At 41.8% G+C, this 16,978-nt stretch overlaps 1 protein-coding gene and 1 long non-coding RNA gene across 3 annotated transcripts in view; both read right to left on the bottom strand.

The window, feature by feature from the left end:
* Positions 1–16,978, bottom strand: part of map2k6 (mitogen-activated protein kinase kinase 6) — an 82,046-nt gene that overhangs the window by 54,222 nt on the left and 10,846 nt on the right. The gene's annotated exons all lie outside the window — the stretch shown is intronic.
* On the bottom strand, positions 14,704–16,492 carry LOC111978521 (uncharacterized). 2 transcript variants are annotated; one of them, XR_002879182.2, is made up of 3 exons: positions 16,374–16,492; positions 15,546–15,727; positions 14,704–15,315 (listed from the first exon to the last, which is right to left on the bottom strand). It is a non-coding gene; the product is annotated as an uncharacterized lncRNA (long non-coding RNA). The 2 variants fall into 2 exon arrangements; XR_011481492.1 differs by having other exon boundaries at positions 15,546–16,492.

Here is a 16,978-nt window from a genome sequence, read left to right as displayed (position 1 = left end):
CATTCCAACTATTGTCCTGATGCATCAACCGCAATACACATCCAACTATTGTCCTGATGCATCAAGCTCAATCACCATCCAACTATTGTCCTGATCCATCAAGCTCAATACACATCCAACTATTGTCCTGATGCATCAAGCTCTATACACATCCAACTATTGTAATGATGCATCAAGCTCAATACACATCCAACTATTGTAATGATGCATCAAGCTCAAATCACATCCAACTATTGTCCTGATGCATCAAGCTCAATACACATCCAACTAGTGTCCTGATGCATCAAGCTCATACACATCCAACTAGTGTCCTGATGCATCAAAGCGCAATACAACATCCAATTATTTGTAATGATGCATCAAGCTCAATACACATCCAACTATTGTCCTGATGCATCAAGCTCAATACACATCCAACTATTGTCCTGTCCATCAAGTTCAATACACATCAAACTATTGTAATGATTGCATCAATTCAATAACACATCCACTATTGTAATGATGCATCAAGCTCAATACACATCCAACTATTGTAAATGATGCATCAGCTCCAAACACCCAATCGCCCAACAATTGTCCTACAGCATGGCCGGAACGGTAGCTGCACTATGTATTATTCCGAGGCATCGCTAAGTTTAACCAACTCAATATCCTGACTTCTCTACTGAGACCGACATCTCAAGTAGGTTCCATACCGAACCCACCATCTCGAGGCGATCCATCTATAAACAAAGCTTGCTTATCTCTAAGGACACACACAGGGCCACCCCCCCTACTCTCACTATTCGAACCCAGTTCACACACCCACAACCAGCTCTCACTGAACCCCTCGGAGCTGGTAGTTAATACACTGTCACCACACTCACACACATACAGACCTCAAACAAACCTGTGTCGAAAAATTGAGTGAGCTCGGTCCGTAGAGGAAGAGGAAAGACAACAAAGTGAACTCAACTTCATAACGATAATAACACACAACAAATACAACCTATCCGATTCTCACAACATTCTTTTTCATGGCCCAATATCATGGTGTTTGAATGTTAGGACTAATATAGCACTGTATAGATTACCAAGGGCACAAATTTACACAACATAAATCTAGCATGCCTGACAATTGAAGCAATGCAAACATAGCATTCTGTAGGACCAACCTACGGTTCTCGTAATGGCATCTAAATGGCGATTATCTGAAATTTCAAGCCATCACGCGCCAACAAAATTAAAAAATACACATAATCAGCTATCAGGGTCTGGTATGGAGGAGTAATAAAGCCGTGGGGTGCCAGTATAGTTGCGCGGAATACTGAGTTCACTGGGACAATTGCGTGTCATCTAGATAATTCTCTGTATGCAAATGTTTATATCAAACGATTTTTAGTTTGGAATGGCGTAAGCAAATACCAGGGAACCCAAAGCAGAAAAGATGCTGTATAAAGCACCAGGTATAGAATATTATCCATAGTGTTCCCCTGATGCAAAGCCCAAATGGAAATATCTGATCAGGTCATTTGACATGGAACCAAGGCAACCTAATAAGAAGATGATCTCAGAGGTTAGACAGGCCTTGAGTACATCTTGGAAACAAACATCAAATCAAGTGCTCATCCACAAGGGCTGGCCAAAAACACTGTTTGCTTTAGTGGTTCTATTTGTTATAATGGCATTCATAAGCTCAAATTATAAACAAAACACATTCCACAAACTATTGTGATGATTCACATGCCTCAAGCTCAATCCCAACCAAAAACATTGACACACAAAAAACGTAATTTGGTCAAGAATCGATGCATTTCACGAGCTCAATTAATATGAAAATTGCTTCGCAAACATTGTCCTTTGAGTGAAAACTAGCATTTTGAACCATATGTGTGTACAACGCGAAGCATAACACATGGCAGTGACAAACCTCCCACTAATCTATTGGTTAATGATGCACAGCTTTGAATCTGATTAACTCTCAATTATCAGCACAATGAACAACAATCAAATTATGTCCTTTGATTCCCAATCCAACTTTCAATTTTAACAAAGCGGCCAACTAAGTGTCCTGATTGGCAAATCAAGTAGCTCATCACGCAATCAACTATTTGCCGACAAATCAAGCGCAATCCAATCCACTATGTCCTGAGTGATCATCAAGCCACATAACACATGCCTAGACTACTTATTGCCTGCTTAGTCCGTCTTCAATGCTGCGCTCCACACATGATACTTGTTATCAGGCGCCGCATTTCCTGCAATCTCCACTGTGACCCCATGATTCAGAGGTAGGTGCCGATCGCGGCCGTGGCACAAGGCTCTAAGCTAATAAACACATCCCAACTGATATTGTAAAGATGCATCAACCAGCTCACAATACACATGCCCAACTATCGGCCTGCTGCATCAAAGCTCAAATAACAACATCCAAAATACATAAAGCATTGTCCTGAATGGCATCAAGTTCGAATTACTAATAACCATCAACTATTGTAATGATGCATCAAGCTTCAATAAAACTCCAACTAGTTGTCACTGATGGCATCAAGGCACAATACACATCCAAGACAGTCTCCTATGCACAATCTCTCAATACAAAACAAAAATCCGCAATCTTGTCCCTGATGCATTCATCGCAGCGCACGTGTGCAATAACACACATACCAACTATTGCCTGAAAGCATCTAATCCAAGTAACAACATCCACTATTTCCTGAGATCGCACTCAAGGCTTCAAATACACATTCCAACTATTGAATGTATAATGCAATATCAACATTCTATAACAGCTAAACATAATTCCACTATTGTAAGAAATGTGCCGGGTGTGCAATCAAGCTCCAAATACACAACAAGTACCATCCACGGCAACTATTATTGTAATGATGGTTGCATAAGCTCAATACAAACATCACAAAACTATCGTAATGATGGCAATAGCTCAAATACACACCAACTAAGTGTCCTGAGGCGAGCTCAACCCTCAACAAATACAAAAATATTCCAAAAAAACATTCCAACTATTTGCATGATGCATGCAAGCTCAATACACATCGCAACTATGTCCTGATGCATCGCATCACTCAATATGGTACAGAATCATCACCATAACACATCCACATTGTCCTGATGCATCAAAGCTCTAATTACAACATCCAACTATTGTCCTGATGATCAAGCTCAATACACACCAATTTCATTGTAATGATCAAGTCAAGTCAACATACATCCAACTATTGTCCGATGGCATTCAAGCTCAATACACACATCCCAACTATTGTATATGATGCATCAAGTCAATACACACCAACTATTGTCGCATGATGGCATCAGCTCAAACCAATACACATCAACTATTGTTGATGCGCATCAAGAGCTCAATATATGCATCCAAAACTATTGTCCTGGCTGGCACATAGCTCAAATAATCAACTAACAAGAACAACATCAAAGCTATTGTCCTGATGCATCAACTCGATAACATCACACCTATTGTCCTGCCTGCTGATGCCAAAACTCCATACACAATCATCCAGCCTATTGTCCTGTATGCAATCAAGGCTCAATACAACATCCAACAATTGTCCTGATGCATCAAGGCTCAATACAAACATCCAACTATTGTATGATCATCAACCTCAATACACATCCAACTATTGTCCTGATGCATCAAGGCTCAATACCTCATCCAACTATTGTCTTATGCAGATCAAGCTCAAATACACGTCCAACTATTGTCCCCTGATGCATCAAGCTCAATATACAGCATCCAACTATTGTCAGATGCATCAAGCTCTAATACAGCACATCCAACTATGTCGCTGCTGATGCATCAAGCTCAATACACAACACCAACTATTGTAATGATGCATCAAGCTCAGATACAAACATCCAACTATCTGGTCCTGAGCATCAGTTCATCCAACATCCCAACTATTGTAATGAATGCGACCTTCAAGCTCAATACACAGCAACTATTGTCCTGATGGCATCAAGCTCAGATACAACACAACTATGTAATGAGCATCAAAGCTCAATACCAACATCCCAACTATGTCCTGATGCAATCAAGGTCATACCAATCACAAACTATTGTAATGATGCATCAAGTTCAATACACATCAAGCTCAATACACATCCAACTATTGTCCTGATGCATCAAGCTCAATACACATCCAACTATTGTCCTGATGCATCAAACTCAATACACAGATGGCTCGGGTGGTGGTCTTATTGTGTTGTAATGTATGGATATTAACCTGAACTATTCCTGCAAACACGCACTGTAGAGCAGTGTTTCCCAACTCCGGTGCTCGAGGACCCCCAACTAGGGCTGGCACCAGGGTTTCCGTTAGCCGCTAATAGCCGGCTTTTGGCCATTTTCTTTTGTTGAAAAGACCAAAAAATGTATTGGCACCAGCCAATTGTCCAGGAGAATAAATAAAATCCCATATCAAAATAATGCTTTTTAGCCTAATCATTGATAGAAATACCAGTTGATGTAAATATATTTGACCAGTCATGCTTATCGGTCTATGGGTTAATTTGCATAGTTTCATGGAATTTCATACAGATACAGAGCCTTTGAGCGCAAAATCTGTCAGACAGCGCTTTTATAAACCAAATCATTGTGCAACAATTTTAAATGCAATCGTGTGTAAAAAAAAAAAAAAATGTTTTGGGCCACGTTTAAAAATAGCTTTTTATTTCTTTCTTTTTATTTCTCAACTGGTAATTGAAGCACGCTTCCCATTCGCCATTCAAATGCATAGGCAACGAAAGGAAGGCTACATCAGCGTGTCACACACCACTTTGCAATGAGCTGAAGGCAGAATGCATTTTGAAAACATTTAGCTACTTAATTATTTGAAACTTTAACATTTTACTACATATAATGAGGCATGTTTTACATTGCTTCAAAGTAGCCTAGGCAAAAAGCCGACCATATCCATGGAGGCAATTATTTTATAAAGACAACCATATGCCATTGAAACCAGTAGCCTATTTCTCTCATGTTTGATTGGTTTTCAACTTTCTTTCATTGTCCGGTAGCCAAATGAACATTCGTGCGTAGCCTACTGCCTTGTGCACTAATAATGTTAAGAAATAATCGTTTATCAACATTTTAAGCAAAACGTTCTGATCTGTTGCATCAGATTAATACTTAAAAATATATATATTATGCAGCCTAGGCCTACTGGTTGTATGAATTTGGGATCTATCGTCCCACAACTGTCCTAGATTCTGTTTGGGCTATTTCTTTCTCAACAAGCTGACCAATTCTACCATTGGGGGTAGTAGATTGACTTGGGTGCATAGGGGGCGTGTTCATTAGGCTAGGGGACGCTTTCCCTAAGTAAACTGAATGATATAGCCTAATTAGCCTACTCCGGTCTTTACAGAAATAAATAAAATGATTCAAAATAGGCTACTAAAGCATGATTTGACCACAGAGGATCATTACTTTCCCCTAGTCTTCAAAAAAAAAATTGTGGATTGTTTTAAATTGCATTGCCTACAGTCGGAACGAAAGGCAACATGTGCAATTTGGGCAGCGCGCACTGCAAATACTAAATACATGATTGTTGAGTTGTGACTGTCAGTGAAAAGTAGAGGCCCAGCCAGGAATATCGTAATATTTCTAAATATAATCGCAGGAAAACCTAGTCTGGAAAGCAAATGGCTTTTGCTGTAAAGAGAAGACACTGAAAATACTCTTAATCTGTCTTTTAGTTATACAAATTCTCAACTTAATTTTGTGAACAACAGTAGGCATATAGACAATCTTATTGGCACCAGTGGAGAGCACAGGCCATATCCACAGTGAGTGCGCACTGCGCATATTCACTCTTTATCATTGTTGGGTCAGTGCCACTTAAGTTTGTTTCTGGATAATAATTTCCTCCTCCAGTTTAGATGGACGTGACATTCAATGTGTTTCCCCTCTCAGAGGCTTATTATACGTACAACGTAATTTTTACTGATCTGTTTGTCAGTGTCAGCAGAGTAGGCTACCCTGTAATTTGTCTTATTAAAAAAGATTGTGCTAATGTCGCCAGTCATATAAAGTTTAGTAAAACTGCATGAAATGTGTTTTTCCGGTGAAAAGAAAGAAACGTATGTGATATAGCCTATAGCCCAGGTCTCTACACTATAGGTGTTCAGATATGCATTGAACAGTCTTTTTATCGAACAGTGATTGAGTTAGTTATATTGCAAACCTAACTTATGACTATCCAATCTACTCATCACATTATGAATAGTAGACTATCTTACATAAGTCTGCAAATGATGATGCATGGAATGCTTTATTATATAGGTGAATTTTTATGCTGAAAATGTTCTTCCCCAAACTTGAAACTCGTCTTGTCGTCTGAAGAAAGGTAAATATTATGCTAACATCTACAAAGTGTGAGGTAAGGACACAGGTCAATACATCCTCGACTTACATGTTATGTTAGGATTAATTACACTAATCGAAAAGGGATTTCTGTAATTCTGAGCACCGTGGGTGGACGCCCTAATCAGGTTGCACACCCAATGGACATGGGTCCAGTAAATTCAAATGCTGCCGGTCAAATGTTCGGTGCCACAATTTCATTACGGAAACACTGGCTGGCACAATTACCATATAAACGACAGTTATGGATGTAGTCATAACCGTTTATTTAAATTGGGGAGGGGCGAACAGCTGACTGAAGACGGGATGGCCGCATTCATGCGCTTGAGTATGTTTCTGCGGCAATATTGACTCAACGTGATGAAACTTTGTTGCTCCTTGCTGAAACAAGCAAGGTGCTGTAGTAAACAAGTCTTAGGTTGCCTGAGCAACGCCACCCGAAATGCAGTAGCAGCAACCAACGCTTGTGGCGAACTAGGTTTGTTTTCAACAGTTTGTTGAACGTTTGTAACAAACACATTCCATTTGTTAGTTTTTGGCAAAACAAAAAACGGATGCAACAAGAAGAGTAGATATGCTTGCTGCAGCTGAAGCAATTGTGGATGATTATTTTTTATTTTGGTCCCGATTCTTTTGAAGCACTGCTTCCCCTACTCGCAGTTGCAATTGATGGGATTGAAGATGAGGTGATCCCGACATACAGTGACCTCTCCTTTCGGGCTCACTTTCGGATTGGGAGACCTTCCAGGTAATTTGCATAATGTATCGGATGTATTACGTATGATATGTGCCCCTCTTCAATAACGTCTGAACTCTGTCTGATTTCCTTAATAAAATCAATAATAATAAAACAAGCCCAGCCTCAATTATCTAGTTACCTAGAATTGCATCTCATGCAACAGAATTAAAAGCAGAAAAAATGTATATTTCTACAGTGCTTTAGGAAAGTATTCAGACCTTCACATTTTCCACATTTGTGACATTACAGCCTTATTCTAAAATTGATTAAATAAAAACAATTGCTCATCAATCTACACATAATACCCCATAATGACAAAGCGAAAAAATTGTTTAGAAATGTTTGCAAAACATAAGAAATAACATAAGAAATACCTTAATTACATAAGTATTCAGACACTTTGCTGTGTGACTCAAAATTGAGCTCAGGTGCATCCTGTTTCCATTGATCATCCTTGATTGGAGTACACCTGTGGTAAATTAAATTCATTGGACATGATTTGGAAAGGCATACGCCTGTCTATATAACATCCCACAGTTGACAGTTCATGTCAGAGCAAAAACCAAGTTATTAGGTCGAAAGGAATTTCCCGTAAGGCTCCGAAACAGGATGGGGTTTACAAATCAAATCAAAATCAAATCAAATTGTATTTGTCACATACACATGGTTAGCAGATGTTAATGCGAGTGTAGCGAAATGCTTGTGCTTCTAGTTCCGACAATGCAGTAATAACCAACGAGTAATCTAACCTAACAATTCCACAACTACTACCTTATACACACAAGTGTAAAGGGATAAAGAATATGTACATAAAGATATATGAATGAGTTATGGTACAGAACAGCATAGGCAAGATGCATTAGATGGTATAAAGTACAGTATATACATATGAGATGAGTAATGTAGGGTATGTAAACATAAAACTGCATAGTTTAAAGTGGCTAGTGATACATGTATTACATAAAGATGGCAAGATGCTGTAGATGATATAGAGTACAGTATATACATATACATTATATTAAGTGGCATTGTTTAAAGTGGCTAGTGTTACATTTTTGATAAATTTCCATCAATTCCATCAAGTGAGCTGGAGTTGAGTCAGTATGTTGGCAGCAGCCACTCGATGTTAGTGGTGTCTGTTTAACAGTCTGATGGCCTTGAGATAGAAGCTGTTTTTCAGTCTCTCGGTCCCTGCTTTGATGCACCTGTACTGACCTCGCCTTCTGAATGACAGCGGGGTGAACAGGCAGTGGCTCGGGTGGTTGTTGTCCTTGATGATCTTTATGGCCTTCCTGTGACATCGGGTGGTGTAGGTGTCCTGGAGGGCAGGTAGTTTGCCCCCAGTGATGCGTTGTGCAGACCTCACTACCCTCTGGAGAGCCTTACGGTTGTGGGTGGAGCAGTTGCCGTACCAGGCGGTGACACAGCCCGATAGGATGCTCTCGATTGTGCATCTGTAGAAGTTTGTGAGTGCTTTTGGTGACAAGCCGAATTTCTTCAGCCTCCTGAGGTTGAAGAGGCGCTGCTGCGCCTTCTTCACAACGCTGTCTGTGTGGGTGGACCAATTCAGTTTGTCCGTGATGTGTACGCCGAGGAACTTAAAACTTACTACCCTCTCCACTACTGTCCGGTCGATGTGGATAGGGGGGTGCTCCCTCTGCTGTTTCCTGAAGTCCACAATCATCTCCTTTGTTTTGTTGACGTTGAGTGTGAGGTTATTTTCCTGACACCACACTCTGAGGGCCCTCACCTCCTCCCTGTAGGCCGTCTAGTCGTTGTTGGTAATCAAGCCTACCACTGTAGTGTCGTCCGCAAACTTGATGATTGAGTTGGAGGCGTGCATGGCCACGCAGTCGTGGGTGAACAGGGAGTACAGGAGAGGGCTCAGAACGCACCCTTGTGGGGCCCCAGTGTTGAGGATCAGCGGGGTGGAGATGTTGTTTCCTACCCTCACCACCTGGGGACGGCCCGTCAGGAAGTCCAGTACCCAGTTGCACAGGGCGGGGTCGAGATCCAGGGTCTCGAGCTTGATGACGAGTTTGGAGGGTACTATGGTGTTAAATGCTGAGCTGTAGTCAATGAACAGCATTCTCACATAGGTATTCCTCTTGTCCAGATGGGTTAGGGCAGTGTGCAGTGTGGTTGCGATTGCGATTGCGTCGTCTGTGGATCTATTGGGGCGGTAAGCAAATTGGAGTGGGTCTAGGGTGTCAGGTAGGGTGGAGGTGATATGGTCCTTGACTAGTCTCTCAAAGCACTTCATGATGACGGAAGTGAGTGCTACAGGGCGGTAGTCGTTTAGCTCAGTCACCTTAGCTTTCTTGGGAACAGGAACAATGGTGGCCCTCTTGAAGCATGTGGGAACAGCAYACTGGGATAAGGATTGATTGAATATGTCCGTAAACACACCAGCCAGCTGGTCTGCGCATGCTCTGAGGACGCGGCTGGGAATGCCGTCTGGGCCTGCAGCCTTGCGAGGGTTAACACGTTTAAATGTTTTACTTACGTCGGCTGCAGTGAAGAAGGAGAGTCCGCAGGTTTTGGTAGCGGGCCGTGTCAGTGGCACTGTATTGTCCTCAAAGCGAGCAAAGAAGTTATTTAGTCTGTCTGGGAGCAAGACATCCTGGTCTGCAACGGGGCTGGTTTTCTTTTTGTAATCCGTGATTGACTGTAGACCCTGCCACATACCTCTTGTGTCTGAGCCATTGAATTGCAACTCTACTTTGTCTCTATACTGACGCTTAGCTTGTTTGATTGCCTTGCGGAGGGAATAGCTACACTGTTTGTATTCGGTCATGTTTCCGGTCACCTTGCCCTGGTTAAAAGCAGTGGTTCGCGCCTTCAGTTTCGCGCGAATGCTGCCATCAATCCACAGTTTCTGGTTTGGGAATGTTTTAATAGTTGTTGTGGGTACGACATCGCCAATGCACTTTCTAATGAACTCGCTCACCGAATCAGCATATTCGTCAATGTTGTTGTTGGACGCAATGCGGAACATATCCCAATCCACGTGATCGAAGCAGTCTTGAAGCGTGGAATCAGATTGGTCGGACCAGCGTTGAACAGACCTGAGCGTGGGAGCTTCTTGTTTTAGTTTCTGCCTGTAGGCTGGAAGCAACAAAATGGAGTCGTGGTCAGCTTTTCCGAAAGGAGAGCGGGGGGAGGGCCTTATATGCGTCGCGGAAGTTAGAATAACAATGATCCAGGGTTTTACCAGCCCTGGTTGCGCAATCGATATGCTGATAGAATTTAGGGAGTCTTGTTTTCAGATTAGCCTTGTTAAAATCCCCAGCTACAATGAATGCAGCCTCAGGATATGTGGTTTCCAGTTTACATAGAGTCAAATGAAGTTCGTTCAGGGCCATCGATGTGTCTGCTTGGGGGGGAATATATACGGCTGTGATTATAATCGAAGAGAATTCCCTTGGTAGATAATGCGGTTGACATTTGATTGTGAGGAATTCTAAGTCAGGTGAGCAGAAGGGTTGAGGCACAGACCGGGAAAATGGTACAAAAAAAAAGGTCCCCAAGAACACAGCGGCCTCCATCATTCTTAAATGGAAGAAGTTAGGAACCACCAAGAATCTTCCAAACTGAGCAAAAGGAGGAGAAGGGCCTTGGTCAGGGAGGTGGCCAAGAACCCGATGATCACTCTGACAGAAATCCAGAGTAACTCTGTGGGAAAACCTTCCAGAAGGACAACCATCTCCGCAGCACTCCACCAATCAGGCATTTATATGGTAGAGTGGCCAGACGGAAGCCACTCCTCAGTAAAATGAACGACAGCCCACTTGGGACTTTGCCAAAAGGCACCTAAAGGAATCTCAGACCATGAGAAACAAGATTCTCTGGTCTGATAAAACCAAGATTGAACCTTTTGGCCTGAATGCCAAGCGTAACGTTGAGGAAACCTGGACCACCCCTATGGTGAAACATGGGTGGCAGCATCATGCTGTGGGGATGTTTTTCAGCGGCAGGGACTGGAAGACTAGTCAGGATTGAAGGAAAGATGAATGAAGCAAAGTACAGAGAGATCCTTGATGAAAACCTGCTCCAGAGCGCTCAGGACCTCAGACTGGGGTGAAGGTTCACCTTCCAACAGGACAACGACCATAAGCACACAGCCAAGATAACGCAGGAGTGGCTTCGGGACAAGTATCTGAATGTTTTGAGTGGCCCAGCCAGAGCCCGGATTTCTGAACATAGCTGTGCAGCGACGCTCCCCATCCAACCTGACAGAGCTTGAGAGGATCTGCAGAGAAGAATGGGAGAAACTCCCCAAATACAGGTGTGCCAAGCTTGTATGGTCATACCCAAGAAGACTCAAGGTGCTTCAACAAAGTACTGTGTAAAGGGCCTGAATACTTATGTAAAATGTGATTATATATACATATATAAAACTATACACTACCGTTCAAAAGTTTGGGGTCACTTAGAAATGTCCTTGTTTTTCAAAGAAAAGCACTTTTTTTTGTCCATTAAAATAACATCAAATTGATCAGAAATACAGTGTAGACATTGTTAATGTTGTAAATGACTATTGTAGCTGGAAACGGAAGATTTTTTATGGAATATCTACATAGGGGTACCGAGGACCATTATCAGCAACCATCAACCCTGTGTTCCAATYGCACGTTGTTAGCTAATCCAAGTTTATCATTTTAATAGGCAAATTGATCATTAGAAAGCCCTTTTGCAATTATGTTAGCAAAAACACCAGTCTCAACATCAACAGTGAAGAGGTGACTCCGGGATGCTGGCCTTCTAGGCAAAGTTCCTCTGTCCAGTGTCTTTGCCCATCTTAATCTTGTATTTTTATTGGCCAGTCTGAGATATGGCTTTCTCTTTGCAACTCTGCCTAGAAGGCCAGCATCCCGGAGTCACCTCTTCACTGTTAATGTTGAGACTGGTGTTTTGCAGGTACTATTTAATGAAGCTGCCAGTTGAGGACTTGTGAGGCGTCTGTTTCTCAAACTAGACACTCTAATGTACTTGTCCTCTTGCAGAGTTGTACACCGGGGCTTCCCACTCCTCTTTCTATTCTGGTTAGAGCCAGTTTGCACTGTTCTGTGAAGGGAGTAGTACACAGCATTGTATGACATCTTCAGTTTCTTGTCAATTTCATGCATGGAATAGCCTTCATTTCTCAGAACAAGAATAGACTGACAAGTTTCATAAGAAAGGTCTTTGTTTCTGGCCATTTTGAGCCTGTAATCAAACCCATAAATGCTGATACTCAACTAGTCTAAATAAGGCCAGTTGTATTGCTTCTTTAATCAAAACAACAGTTTTCAGATGTGCTAATATAATTGCAAAGGGGTTTTCTAATGATCAATTAGCCTTTTAAAATGATAAACTTGGATTAGCTAACACAATGTGCCATTGGAACACAGGAGTGATGGTTGCTGATAAAGGGCCTCTGTACGGCTGTTTTTTTTTTTTTTTTTTTATCTGCTATTTCCAGCTACAATAGTCATTTACAACATTAACAATGTCTAAACTGTATTTCTGATCAATTTGATGTTATTTTAAATGGACAAAAAAAACCGTTTTTCTTTCAAAAACAAGGACATTTTTAAGTGACCCCAAACTTTTGAAAAGGTAGTGTGTGTGTTTTAATATATATATATCACACACACACACATTTCTAAAAACTTATTTTTGCTTTGTTATTATGGGGTATTGTGTATAGATTGATGAGGGGGGAAAAACAACACATTTTAGAATAAGGCTGTAACGGGTAAGGCTGTCAAGGGGTCTGAATACTTCCCGAATGCACGGTATATAGCAAAATATAGGCCTTTTACATGATGTTTCAGTGTCCATATGTAAAAAGTAGGCTAATGATTTACCTATAATTTAATAGGCCTAATTCATTAATTTAGTAACACCATCCTCATAAGTTATACTATTAAAGTACTCTGCACTGTAAACCTATGTAAGCTGCCTATCAATAGGCTACTGGTAGACTTTGCAGTAATGCAACAACACCAAGGAGTAACAGATTAAGTGTTTTTAGCTCAAAGACAGAGCTAACAGATTGTTATTTTGTTCTGTTCCAGATACTGTGCGAGGACCTGGCTCCTGTGGTGCCTCACAGAGGTGAACTCATTAAAAATAGGGTGTTGGCCTCCCTGTGGCTGATGGCCAACCAGGAAAGTTTCAGGGGAGTGGCAGACCAGTTCAATCTCAACAAAGGAACATTGCATCACCACCTCGTTCAAGTGGTCACAGGCCTCACACAGCTGGTGCTTGACTATGTGAAGTGGCCTTCTGTAGAGCAACTATCAGTAGTACAGGCCGCGTTCGAGAAAAAGACAAGGTTCCCTGGGGTGATTGGGTGTATAGATGTCATCCATATTACCATCAGGGGACCTTCCAACAATAGAGATGACTACATAAACAGAAATGGCCATTCCACCTTTCAACTCCAGGAAGTATGCGACAGCCAGCTCATGTTAACAAACATCTACACAGCGAATGCTGGTTCTGTGCACGATGCCAGAATGTACATGACCAGCGACCTCAAGACCCACCTGGAGACTAACCCACTACCCGAGCAATACCATCTGCTCAGGGATTTTGCATACCCTGAGTGTGGACTTAATTGTTCCATTCAGAAACAGCTGCCACCTTCAAGATGAACAAATGTGTTTCAAAATCAGGTCCACATTTCGAACAATTGAGAGGGGGTTTTGGGCTACTCAAGAGGCGGAGACTGCTGCCCTTGGAAAGGTTCCTTCTAAACAAAGTACTCCATGTGATTGCCAGTGCATGTGTTCTCCACAACTTGGTCCTGATCCATGAAGGATTCACCAAGGAAATACCAGGAGGCCACCATTGACCCAGTCCCTGACCCCATCCCTGACAGGCAGGATGCTGAAGAGGGAGATCCCGAACTAGCCTAGCTGAAGAGATCCCGAACTAGCCTAGCTGAAGAGAGAGATGCCGAACTAGCCTAGCTGAAGAGAGATCCCAAACTAGCCTAGCTGAAGAGAGAGATCCCGAACTAGCCTAGCTGAAGAGAGAGAACCTGAACTAGCCTAGATGAAGAGAGAGAACCTGAACTAGCCTAGCTGAAGAGAGAGAACCTGAACTAGCCTAGCTGAAGAGGGAGAACTAAGCTACAACACACATTTACACTCTACATACTATATTCTTCTTATTTTATTCGATTGAATGAAAGGTTGTTGTTGTAGTCCCAGCAGCAATTTTCCCACATCTAGTGGAAAGCCTTCCCAGAAGAGTGGAGGCTGTTTTAGCAGCAAAAGGGGGACCAACTCCATACTAATGCCCATGATTTTGGAATTAAATGTTCGACGAGCAGGTGTCCACATATACTACATGACCAAATGTGTCTTGCCATTACGCATGTGAATACTTTGGAACAGATTTCCAAAATGTTAATTACTTGGAGCTGATTTGCTGGTGTTGTAACAGTATTTTAGTATTTTGGTCCACGGACCACCAGTTGGGAACCCCAGGTATAGTACATAACCATATTTGATCAATAAATTATTATTGTATTACATGAGATTTTTTTTGTGTGTGTTTGTGTGCAAGCACAAGTTAACAAAGCCAGTTATTTATGTTTCCATTTTAATAAAACATGTTCCAAAACAATTGGGTATTAACAATTTCAGTTAAACATACAATCAAGGAAAATCTCAGGAGAATGAGTTATTAGTTGACAATTAAACAATAAAGAAATAAATACATTTAGGCTACTGTTCTTTGAAATTCTGGAGAGCAGCGGTAAACTGTTTAAGAAAATAGTTTCTCTCACTCTGTGCTTGAAGTGTTTGTTTTGTTTCTTGAAGTGCAATGATACTGTCCAGTTTCGCCCTCGAGCATCTCTTCTGGTATTATTTTCGTATTGTTTGTAGGGAGTGGTGTTGGTATGAGGGTTATAAGGTGTTGTATTAGAGAGAGAGGGTGACCGGGTTTCAGTGCTACTGTAGCATGCTGTGTGTGGGGTATCTGTGGAGGTGCTGGGCTGAGTGACAGTGTAATTAGTATTGTGTGCTGTATGTTGTGTGTGTAGTGATGTTGGGGTTGGTGTGAGTGTTGCGTGTTGCGTGTGGGAAAAGATGATATAATGACTGCGGGGGTCACTGCATCCTCCATGAAGTAGAACTCTCACTTTCTTCTCCCCTGACCAGTCTTCTGATGTCCATCAATGATGGCCTTGTACCTGTGTGACAGACAATTTGGCATCATGAGTGAACTTTAACAACATTTCCATTTCAGTCAAAAGGGAGCATACATTTCTATACTGGTCCCCCGTGGGAATGTGTTGCAAGCGCTACCAACTGAGCCACACTAAGACAGTCTCTCTCTCTCTCTGAAAGTGAGAGAACAAGCTAGCAAAAGGAAAGAAAGAGAAGAAAGACAAAGAGGAGGTAGCTACATAGCAACACACACCTGTGCAGACTCCACTTCGCATCGCATGTCTCCCATGTCACAGTATAACTTTTTCTCTTGAAGCATTAGAGCTACAATTTCCCAGGCCTCACTCTTCTTGGTAACGGGGCTCTCAAATTTGTCTTCAGAATTTCTCCATGTATTGATCAAAACCATTACAGATGAGTAGGTCCAGTTAAATCCTGAAATAGAACAAAACAAACTTCAACAGTTTGCCTAGCTAAAGGTTAGCGAGTAAGCTAGCTAATGTTAGCCAGCTAAGCTTGCTAAGACGAGGCTGCTTGAGTTTCTAGTTAGCTAAGTAACCAAGCTAGTTAACGTAAACTCACGTAAACTCGTACATCGCCTTGGTCCGTACAATTGCCCTTATTTTAGCGCCCAAAAAACGTAATACTTCCAGATCAACTGTAATGTCAATACCATTGTAAAGCACAATTTCTCCCCTTTCCAACAAAATCAATTACATGACCTAAACACTGCCCGTTTCTGCATAATTCAAGCAGGCAATGAGCCCCGTCGGGTATTTTTAAAAATGGAGGGTGGGGAAGTGAAACTAATGTGTGATAGTGAGAAGGACAGATGTCGTGTGGGAAAATTGCTTTTTTCACTCGATCTGTCCAACTTATAACCTTATCGCCTCTAAAATGTAAATAAAACACTATTAAGAGTTTATATAATGAGTCATTACATACCTATTTGAAGGTTTGTGTCGAATTTGAATCAGGTTTTTAGGGCGGTGCTAAAGTGATCTTAGAAGTAAACAGCGGCTTTGAGAATGATGATCGCATGCAATGATGACGAAAAAAATGACTAGGTATCCCCCCTTACCCCCGTCACTGTCCATTTCTTGTTTTAAAACGATGAGAGAAGTGCTACACCTGGTGGAGAGAGATTGTAAGACAGAAATAGTTGCTTTATGCGTGCTGTACGTTACGACATGACATGTCAAGATGCTTCTTGCTCTAATTGCTGGATGTGACATGTCTGCTGTTCAGTGTGTGCTGACAAGAGTCATTCATACGGATAGTGCTATGGTAATGTTAATCTACAGGAGCTGGAAGAACAGATATAGTGGCGAAGTTATAGCGTCATATCAATATGTTATAGACAGTGTTGTTCAAGTCAGAGACATCGCTAGCAAAGACTGAGTCATATGAAGTGGAAGTCAGTTCGCAAGTAAATTGGATCGTAGTTATAAGCCGCACGTTTGAGCAGGGGAACCGACTAGGTTTAAGTAGACTAGGCAATATGTTGAGGTTGCTGCTGAGCATAGGCGCTACTATCCCAACAGCACACATTTTTGTTGGATCCCCGGACAAAAACACCCGATTCAACTTGTCAAGGGCTTGATGATTAGTTGACAAGTAGAATCAGGTGTGCTTGTCGGGGTCCACAACTCTGGACCACTTTACTGCACACACACAGAGACGCAA

This window comes from Salvelinus sp. IW2-2015, linkage group LG18 (assembly GCF_002910315.2).
Source record: "Salvelinus sp. IW2-2015 linkage group LG18, ASM291031v2, whole genome shotgun sequence".
In the NCBI taxonomy this organism is placed as follows: domain Eukaryota; kingdom Metazoa; phylum Chordata; class Actinopteri; order Salmoniformes; family Salmonidae; genus Salvelinus; species Salvelinus sp. IW2-2015.
The sequence above is the reverse complement of the archived record's forward strand: the minus strand, read 5'-3'. Positions and strand labels throughout refer to the sequence as shown.